Raw genomic sequence first — 11,804 nt, 5'->3', positions numbered from 1 at the left:
GGAGAAAATGAAGACGAAAAAGAAGCACAAGAAGGATAAGAGGAAGAAGGAGAAGGAGAGAGGGAGTTTAAGATGAATGAGAAGAGGAAGGAGAAGAAGAAGGAGAAGAAGAAGAGGAAATAAGAGGAATGGAGACAGTAGTTTTCACAAATGTTGTTATTGGAGTGCAAAGCTGTGTGATACGTCTCATGCTGTGAGGTTTACATTGGTTATCTTCCTTACGTCACAGATGTAACTGTAGCATCTCTCCGCTCAAAGCCTGTAACTGTTTCAACGCGTATATTGTTGACAGCAAATATGTAGTAGAAAATTAAATGATAGGTCGAATGTGTTCTTGTCATTCGGGATACGTGTATACATTTGTCACTGATGGTAAGTGTATAATACTGATGGTATCTGTGTATATCAGATATATCAAAGCGGGTCAGCTGTTTTCGATGGTAGCTTTATTTGACGCCGTGAGAAAGCTTCACATCAAATTTAGTTCGAGTCCAGATATCTCATGAAGGAGTACACCAGGAATTGGTTTCGAATAATGTACCAGTTGTCGGATCTTCGGTGTGACGAACCACCACTTACCCACTTGGCCACATCACTGCCTTATATTTTGTGTGATATTGGATAGTTTTTATGTCCAAACATACACAGCCAGGAAATACAGCTCATAAATCAGGTGGCAGTAACAGGTGAGGTGAGAGAAATAGGGTTTAACGTCGTATTCAAGATTATTGCACTTATATAGCAACGTGCATACATGTGTCTGTGTGTAAGGTGAGGTGAGGTGAAATGGGGTTTAACGTCGCGTCCAACATTATTGCACTTATATAGCGACGTGCATGCACGTGTATGTGTGGCTGCTTGTACTAGTCCGGACTGATACCGATTTATAGTGCTAGCTCACTGAGATACCATGCCGCAGTTTAATATGAATAACCCACTCAGACACTTATTCCCACTTATTCACTCAATGCCGAGCGCCAGGCAGAGCAACAACAATCACCATTATTAGCGTCTTTTAGTATGACGCGGCCGGGGATCTAACCACCGACCGCCGGCGGCAGACGACGGGATCCACTACACCACGGAGGCGGTCGGTGGCAGTAGGACTAGGACATATAACCAGTATCAGTACATGGTGGAAGAAAACTTTCAATTCATGTTTCACCAAAGAGTTTCAACCATCTTCTCAAAGCCATAAACCACAATGTAAAGCATTAAGCCCCTAGGCCTGAGACCAAGATCATTTAAATTCCTATTTTACATTAATCAGTATTTCACCGCGGTTTTACATCAATATTTAACAGTAAATACCGATCGAACATTCAGGATAGTTTACGCTAGTCAGTAATACCCATTAGGACCCTCAATAAACTAATGACAATTATAGGGCTAAGGCTTATCATGTGATCATGAGGCAAACGGAACATATACAACAACGTATTTAACAGCACCGCCACTGTTGCAATATAGATATGTTTGCGAGTGCTCCGAATCTTATTTCTTCATCATGTATAATTGCCACATAACTGATGGTAGGAAATCAGCACGCCTGGCAACCACAGATAAGCATGTGAATGACCACACAACTGCAAGCTCGTAAACAGCCATCAGACAAAATTACATAGTGTTCGACCTCGGTTCCCGTGAGACTTTGTTAGTGAATTTACTGTTATTGGGTTTTTAATGTGTCATCACACTTGTAAATATATATACATTATAACCATTATTTTAATCTGAAGATTGCTTGTAATATCTGGTAGACCCGTCTCATGCTGTTTCTTTGACGAATATAGCTTTTGCAGAAGATTCTATGTATAAGTGAAAATATAAAATGTCAAAGCCAGCTTATCTGCCGAAACTCAAAAAGATACTCCAGTCTTGCGGGTATGATTACATTTGGAGAGAGCAACATGTAACAGTACCAGATCGTTTCGTATATAATTTAAGACAAAGGCTAAAAGATATGTATTTTCAAAAGTTGTACTCTTCACTATGTTTACACAATAGGTTAAATCATTACACCTGTTTTAAATCATTCATTCTTACTGAAAAATATCTTATGGATATAAATGTTAAGAAATTTTGAACAGCACTATCCCGTTTCAGATGTAGTACTCATGACCTTCTAATAGAAAAAGGTAGACATTTATCGATATCAAGGGAAAACAGATTGTGTAAATATTGTACTTGCCAAGAGATAGAAGATAAATACCATTTTTAGTAAGTCTGTCCATTGTATGCAAATATCAGATCAGAAAAGAATAGTATTACATACATACATATTTTTATCTGAATCCTAGAATAGACAAATGTTATATCCTCGTGTCACCTCAAAATGAAAGAGTCACAAAATATCTTTCAATGTATATATACCATGCAATGAACATCAGATCCTCTGCATTATAGATGTGATATTTAGTTACGATATATGTAATTCATATTGCACCCATTGCTACTGTATGTGTATATGCACTATAGGCCTGTGACCTTTTCAGTACTTGAAATAAAGATTGATCTGCCGAAACATATTCCATTGGGCGTGAAAGGCAAAATAGTGGTGAACATTACATGAATGGATTTATGAACATCAGTGATGACACCAGGTGTTCGAGAACAGAGTAACCATGTCCCACTTTACAGGTAGCACCCGACACGCTCAATAAAAAGTAAGTGTTTGCTGCCTAACGCCACAAAGAAGTAATCCTGCCATACGTCGGCTACCTGTAAACAATCGAGTCTTGACCAGACAAGTGATGGCTGAAACCCCGTTATTACGTATACAGGCTTCTCGTTAATAATGAACATTTTAATGATGTCCGAAACGATTCCCTATTTTGATTTGTTCCCCGTGTTTGTTTAGCCGAACATTTGACTTGCCTTTGCATGTGTTTATGACGGGTGCCGGGGGAACGGGTGGCCCAGTCGTCTTAGGCGCCGCGATTCGCTGTGCAGAGTTGCGTCCCTTTGGCATGACAGAAACCTATGATTGTGGGTTCGAATCCCGGTTCGCCCCGATTATGTTTCTAGGTTTGTCAGCACCATACCCGTGCTCGTGGGTTTCACCGAAGTGGTAAACGTCTGAGACCTGCATCACTTCGGGCTTTCCTCCCACATTAAGCTGTCACGCCGCGATATAACTGGAATAATGTTAAAAGCGGCGTTAAAACAAACTCAATCACTCACTCAATCACTCACTCACTATGACGGGTGGAACAATCATTTTTGTTGTTGTTGTTGTTGTTTTTATTATATACTTATTTATTGGTAGTAGTGGTAGTGGTAGTGGTAGGTATAAGTAGTTACCTTACTTCAGTGATTTTGTACCAGTAGAACCAGAGCATACCACACGGCAGTCCAACAGAATGCCCTCGTCCTGTCTCAACAAGTGAAGCTGGGGATCAAAGAAAACTCTTTCAAAGCAGAACGAAACAGTGATTAAATGTTAGATACATCCTTTATAAAGGTTAATGTAAAATCAATGTTCTCGGGTGTTTCCAAATAGGCCCTATCAGGTTGCGATGGATCACAGAGCCTGTGAAAACGACTGGCTGTAGCAATAGACTTCACCACAGACGCTGCCAGAAACGGCCCCATACCCTTGGTCCTATAGAGTCCATCCATCAGGGTGACACCGGGTGCTAAAGTGGTGTCCAATGTACCTTTATAGATGTGACGAATCATTGAGGTTATCACTGCCACCAAGATGTATCAAGCGGCCCAAGCACTTAATCGCATGACCAATATTGTGAGAAGGTCATAGTAAAATCTGTTTCCGAGCTGGGGTTTGTCTTTTGCTCTTTCATCCTCCATGGACAATGGTGACAGCTAAAGTGACATCGTTGTTGAAACCTTGAAAAAAGGCCGGTTTATTTGCCAGCGCTTAACAAACCCAACAACTATTTATCATGGGGTAAAGGTTGTGGTTTTCAATTTGTCACTGTCAAAAATCCTAGCGTAGTCTTAACAAAGGACTTGCTGGTGTATACAGCGCGGCGGCTAGAGGTTGGAGTAGGGTGTCGTCACGGAGGGGGGTGCGGCCAAGACACGGGGCAGCTGCAGGGAGGGGCAAGGATGAGGTTGGGGAGGAACAGAACGCGTGGGTGGAGGTCAGTTGGCTCTCCACTTTGAAAATGCATATAAAGAACAGATCTGAGTAAGAAGAAGGTATGAGTGAGTATGGTTTTACGCCGCTTTTGACAATATTAATTCAAGTAGTATCTCGACTGGGGACACCAGAAATGGATTTCACATATTGTACCCACGTGGGGAATCGGAACGCTACCCTGTGAGAGGAACGAACTGTTGGGGGAAAAGGGCACTTGGATTTGTACACCACGAAGGGAATAAATCAGACTGGATAATGATATTGTTGTTGACGGAGAATACCCCATGCGATGAGAAACGGGTCAGATGTTGCCGTTGACGGAGAATACCACGTACGATGAGAACGGGTCAGATGTTGTTGACGGAGAATCCCACATACGATAAGAACGGGTCAGTTGTTGTTGTTGACGGAGAGTACCACGTACGATAAGAACGGGTCAGTTGTTGTTGACGGAGAGTACCACGCACGATAAGAACGGGTCAGTTGTTGTTGTTGACGGAGAGTACCACGTACGAAAAGAACGGGTCAATTGTTGTTGACGGAGAATACCACGTACGATAAGAACGGGTCCGTTTTTGTTGTTAACGGAGAGTACCACATACGATAAGAACGGGTCAGTTGTTTCTGTTAACGGAGAATTCCACGTACGATGAGAACGGGCAAGATGTTGCTGGTGAACGGTGTACAGTAAGTAACGTGTAATGAGAAGAGGGCAAGCAGACTAAAGTGAGTGAGTATGGTTTTACGCCGCTTTTAGCAATATTCAAGCAATATCACGGCGGGGGACACCAGAAATGGGCTTCACACATTGTACCCATGTCGGGAATCGAACCCGGGTCTTGGGCGTGACGAGAGAACGCTTTAACCACTAGGCTACCCAACCGCCCCGGCATACTAAAGGGAGGGAAATTAAAGTGTACGATGTGTCTGATAGCAGAAGCGGCCAAACTGTATTCGTTACCTGCTGGCAGAGGGAAACAGAAGGATGATATGCAGGTGGTATGCAGGTGGTATGCAGGTGATATGCAGTTGGTATGCAGGAGAAGGCTTACAATGCCAACGTCGTATGTACATTTAGGAACATATACAAATATGAGTGCTTATGAGTATAAATATTCTCGAATATACGAGGTATTTTTGTATAGAATGTTTTGTTACACCGATGCCTCATTTGAAGGACAGATAGACGTACATGCTGACATTTTATTAGATTATAATAAGCTTTCTGACGTCATCTGACTTCAGTGCGTTGTTGACATTCAAGACACCTGGACAAACATGCACATTCGTGGGATGCCCTTGGGCAGGGTACCCAGCGTGGACAAGTGCTCATGCTATCAACCACTACTTTTCCTGACCCAGCTCTAGGATGTAATATTGAGATACATGGCGTAGAACAATATCCACTCACTCATTGTCGCAGGTTTCACGATAATCTGGTGTCGTTATTGTTATGTGAGGTGAGGTGAAATGGGGTTTAACGTCGCGTCTAAGATTATTGCACTTATATAGCGAGGTGCATGTACGTGTGTGTGTTGCTGCTTGTACTAGTCCGGACAGATGCCGATTTATAGTGCTAGCTCACTGAGATACCATGCCGCAGTTTAACATGAATATCCCACTCAGACACAGTATACTGACTCCGAGCCGACCAGTCCTTGTTTTAGCCCCTTAATGCCGAGCGCCAGACAGGGTAACAACAAGTACCATCTTTTAACGTCTTTTGGTATGACGCGGCTGGGGATCGAACCCCGGACCTTTCGCTCGCCGGGCGGACGTTCTACTACTAGACCACGGAGGCGGTCCTATTGTTATGTAACAAAGACACGAGGCTAAGTCATCTTTAACTATTTGTAGCTTCGTTGTTGATTTTCCCCATATTTCTCTTGTATGCCGAGATAAGAATTAGATGTCTGCTTTTTCCCAATGAAACAAAATAACTTAATGATGCTGAACACATTTAATTTGTACATAGCATAGCGGGAACAGTGTCATTATTCAGAAACTCAATAGTCATATCGCTAAAGGATATACAAGTTTATATAGGACATACGCGATAATATAGTATGTACGAGTTTATGCAGGACAAACGACTTGATATAGGAGATACGATCGTATACAGAGGGATAACTCAATCATTCGGCTAAACAAACCAACTTTCAATAATACGATCGATGTCCAAAAGTTACAATAATTATTCATATTTGTTGAGCATAATTTTTTGACATTTATTATAGAAGTAGAAGTGTTCTGCATGAATGTGCTTAAAGACGCTTAATGTTCTAGGGGCGGTCAACAGTTTACAATTTTTGTAGTCCGGGGAAGGGAGTGTCAGAGACAGAATGTATGTCCCGTAAACATTATTTTGTCTAACCCTAAGGCACAATTATTTTTTTCCAGTATTTTCGGGAATTGTTTTTTTAATTCCATACTGGTCGGAAGAATACTTTGAGTTCAGTGGTTAAAAATAAGATATAGGGAACTTAATGTATGTGTTAATATTGAATTATCATGCAACGCTGTAATACATATCTTTTTATACTTATCTGGATATTTATGCAAGATAGGATGAATATTGAGTTTAAAAACAGGATGAAATGGTTGAAAATGTGTTGAAAGGAGTGTGAGAATAGTTCATTGAAGATCAATGAGGTCCTCACGCGCGTCTCCATCTGAGATGGAATGTACCTTAAACCTATGTTGTGTAAAAGTGAAAAGGAATGCCAAAACAGTAGCTTCATGAAAATGACTTAAAATCGGAACAGTTTTCTTTTCAGATTGAAATCATTAATAAATCCCTCCCAGGTCTCCAAAAAAGTTTAGTATTGTATAATATTCCTTTTTGTTTGTTCATGTATTTAATTTGATTATTATAAATGATTTATAAGTCGTGGGAACAAGTAGTTTCTTTTTAATATCGCTGAACGGAAACATAGCTGCACTAACATCCGCCTTCCCAATTACTTGCAATTACTTTGTTGCTGTCCAGACGGAGAATCCTATTAATATTATATCAAAACGCGTGAAGTTAAAAAGTGACAATGAATGATTACACAAACAAATATTGAATTCGATCTTTAAACCTGTCATAACAGTTTTAATTAGGTGGTGCCTGTTTCAACAGTTCGCTCGATAATGAAATATATTTGAATAAAAAACACAGTACACACACAATGTACACCTATCGGGTTATGTTTTTAATAATGCCATCAAAGTATTATTGTTTTAATCGATGGCTTAAATAAAGAACTTTTTTCAGGCACCTCGCGTGAAGCCATACGTAGAATGACTCGATCATTTACACTACATATACAACGGGGTTTAGAACACAGCTTGGTGTGGTTCACAATACTGTGGATACTGGCCAGGGCTTATATCTGGAATTCCTGAAGGAGACACCATCTGTCAATGAACTTCAGATATCTGTTAGATGTCTGTCCGTTGTCTGTCTGTCACAGTGTTGTCCAAGCTGTCCGATCTCCACTCGACACCCGAGTTGAACAAATATACCGACCAATTACTCCAATTTGGTACAACTTGCTCGTGTTTAGATTTGACAGAATGTGCTACAACGAGTTTTCTCTCTTTGACATCGAAGCACGAAATCCTTTATGTCCACAAAAACTGCCCATTCACAGGTTCTATGAAAACGCGGTTGTTCCCCGCGCTTAATTCATTCGCGGACGTTTAAAGCGATTGAAGGCGTGATTTGGCCTAAATTAAAAGCATCGTTGAATGCAGGTACACCGTGTATGCCTCCGCGAAGAGGCAAGGGTGAGGCTCTGGTCGACTGGATGTTATGTGTGAGGAGGTCAGAGCATGTTGGAAGTCGTACTCCATTTACTCGTGGAATGTCGAGCTAGTCTGTGACAAATAGCACCAAACACACACGCGCTTCTAGGAATGAAACATAGTGTTCTATACCCCGTGCTCAGTAGCTACATTCCGCCCAACCACCGTATCTTAATCCTAACCCACCTATTTTGTTTTTTATTTCCACGTGTTATGATTTGTGCAGTATGTAAACACTCCCTTCTATGTACATGAAGGTGAAAACTTGTCGGCACAATACCAACCAGCTCAGAGAGGATCTACTCTTCCTGTTAAATGTATATGTTTTAATTAAATCCTTTCTACATGTGGAATTTTACTTTGAGACGATATTAGGCATGTTCAGTCTTGTATGTAGATGGGAATTATATCTGATAATGGAAGTAAATGCATCTCGTCTACTACTGGTCGAAAACAGTATTCCCCTCACATAGCACATACATGGGGATATCACTTAGTATCATTGTACCCGCGCTACACAGATAGATATCACAATACCCCGCGCTACACAGATAGACATCACAATACCCCGCTACACAGACAGTCATCACAATACACCACGCTACACAGACAGACATCACAATACACCACGCTACACAGACAGACATCACAATTCCCCGCGCTACACAGATAGACATCACAATACCCCGCGCTACACAGATAGACATCACAATACCCCGCGCTACACAGATAGATATCACAATACCCCGCGCTACACAGACAGACATCACAATACCCCGCGCTAAACAGATAGATATCACAATACCCCGCGCTACACAGATAGACATCACAATACCCCGCGGTATACAGATAGATATCACAATACCCCGCGCTACACAGATAGATATCACAATACCCCGCGCTACACAGATAGACATCACAATACCCCGCGCTACACAGACAGACATCACAATACCCCGCGCTACACAGCAGACATCACAATACCCCGCGCTACACAGACAGACATCACAATACCCCGCGCTACACAGACAGACATCACAATACCCCGCGTTACACAGACAGACATCGCAATACCTCGCGCTACACAGACAGACATCACAATACCTCGCGCTACGCAGACAGATATCACAATACCCCGCGCTACACAGACAGACATCGCAATACCCCGCGCTACACAGCAGACATCACAATACCTCGCGCTACACAGACAGATATCACAATACCCCGCTACACAGACAGACATCGCAATACCTCGCGCTACACAGCAGACATCACAATACCCCGCGCTACACAGACAGACATCACAATACCCCCACTACACAGACAGATATCACAATACCTCGCGCTACACAGACAGACATCACAATACCCCGCGCTACGCAGACAGACATCACAATACCTCGCGCTACACAGATAGACATCACAATACCCCGCGCTACACAAACAGACATCACAATACCCCGCGCTACACAGACAGACATCACAATACCCCGCGCTTCACAGACAGACATCACAATACCCCGCGCTACACAGGAATATATCACAGTACAACGTTGACTTTCTCAGTACCACATTGACTCTCTCAGTACCATTTTGACTCTTTCACATCCACGATGACTCTCAGTACCACGTTGACTTTCTCTGTACCACGATGGCTCTCTCAGTACCACGTTGACTCTCTCAGTACTACGTTGACTCTCCAAGGAACACGTTGACTATCTCAGTACCACGTTGACTCTCCAAGTACCACGCTGACACTATCAGTACCCCATTGATTCTCTCGGTGCCACGTTGACTCTCTCAGTACCACGTTGATTTTCTCAGTACCACATTTACTTTCCCAGTATCATATTGACTCTCTCAGTACCACGTGGACTATCTTAGTACCACGATGACTCTCTCAGTATCACATTACTCTCTCAGTACCACCTTGACTCTCCGAGTAACACACTGACTCTCTCGGTACCACGATGACTCTTTCAGAACCACATTGACTCTCATAGTTCCTTGCTGACTCTCTCGGTATCATATTGATTCTCCCAGTACATTGTTGACTCTCATAGATCCTTGCTGACTCTCTCGGTATCATATTGACTCTCCCAGTACCACATTGACTCTCATAGTTCCTTGCTGACTCTCTCGGTATCATATTGACTCTCCCAGTACCACATTGACTCTCATAGTTCCTTGCTGACTTCCTCAGTATCATATTGACTCTCCCAGTACCACATTGACTCTCATAGTTCCTTGCTGACTCTCTCGGTATCATATTGATTCTCCCAGTACCTTGTTGACTCTCATAGTTCCTTGCTGACTTCCTCAGTATCATATTGACTCTCCCAGTACCTTGTTGACTCTCATAGTTCCTTGCTGACTCTCTCGGTATCATATTGATTCTCCCAGTACCACATTGACTCTCATATTTCCTTGCTGACTCTCTCGGTATCATATTGACTCTCCCAGTACCTTGTTGACTCTCATAGTTCCTTGCTGACTTCCTCAGTATCATATTGATTCTCCCAGTACCACATTGACTCTCATAGTTCCTTGCTGACTCTCTCGGTATCATATTGATTCTCCCAGTACCTTGTTGACTCTCATAGTTCCTTGCTGACTTCCTCAGTATCATATTGATTCTCCCAGTACCACATTGACTCTCATAGTTCCTTGCTGACTCTCTCGGTATCATAATGATTCTCCCAGTACCTTGTTGACTCTCATAGTTCCTTGCTGACTCTCTCGGTATCATATTGATTCTTCCAGTACCTTGTTGACTCTCATAGTTCCTTGCTGACTCTCTCGGTATCATATTGATTCTCCCAGTACCACATTGACTCTCATAGTTCCTTGCTGACTCTCTCGGTATCATATTGACTCTCCCAGTACCTTGTTGACTCTCATAGTTCCTTGCTGACTCTCTCGGTATCATATTGATTCTCCCAGCACCACATTGACTCTCATAGTTCCTTGCTGACTTCCTCGGTATCATATTGACTCTCCCAGTACCTTGTTGACTCTCCAAGTATCACCTTGGCTCCTTTAGTACCACGTTGACTCTCTCAGTTCCACATTGACTCTACCAGTACCGCATTGACTCCCCCAGTGCCACGTTGACTCTTCCAGTACAACGTTGACTCTCTCAGTACCTCGTTGACTCTCTCAGTACCACGTTGACTCTCTAAGTACAACATTGACAATCCCAATAGCACGTTGACTATCTCAACAATTTATCGGCTACATGTATCTCAGTACCACGTTGAATTTATGGTTGAGAGTCTTCTCTTTCAGAACTCACCCAGGACATACACAAGTTCCTACATTCTTTGCCGCATGCTCACCTACAATGATAGCCACTGCCACTGAAACAGCGACTCCAAGAGGACATAACTGTCACTGTCGCAGTGTGGTAGGGAGAAAAATTAGGAAATTCAAGCCACACTTAATACGGCTAATTTGCACTTCAAAATATTGTCCACAACAGCTTCGGCCCATGTCTGCGGTATGTGCCCTTCTTTATTCTGAAACTTTTTCAAGGTCAAAGACAAAGTCGTTTGGGGTTTTTTCACAGCTATAAAACCCGAAGCCATAAACCATCTCAGTGTTTCACAGGTGATAGAGACATTTGTGCAAGACAGTTTGAAGAAAGCCCACGTGACTGTTTGCAACAAAACTAGCTGACGGCAACAGCAGCGTCTTCAGTTGACACCATCCTCGTCCCCGTTCCCACGTTGGGCAGACACGGTGAGAGGTATTAGTATCAGGCGTTTAAAATATTGCCTCAATGGAAACTGATTACAAGCAGAGAATGTAATCCTTTTAAACATGTTCTTTAGTCAAAGGCAGTGTACACATTCTCATGTCCGCTTTCATCCTGTATCGTGTTTCTTGAGCGTCTGAGTGGAATATT

The sequence above is a fragment of the Haliotis rufescens genome, unplaced genomic scaffold, assembly GCF_023055435.1.
Source record: "Haliotis rufescens isolate VD_foot unplaced genomic scaffold, xgHalRufe1.0.p SCAF_12, whole genome shotgun sequence".
Lineage (NCBI taxonomy): Eukaryota > Metazoa > Mollusca > Gastropoda > Lepetellida > Haliotidae > Haliotis > Haliotis rufescens.
This window is presented reverse-complemented; position numbering follows the sequence as displayed.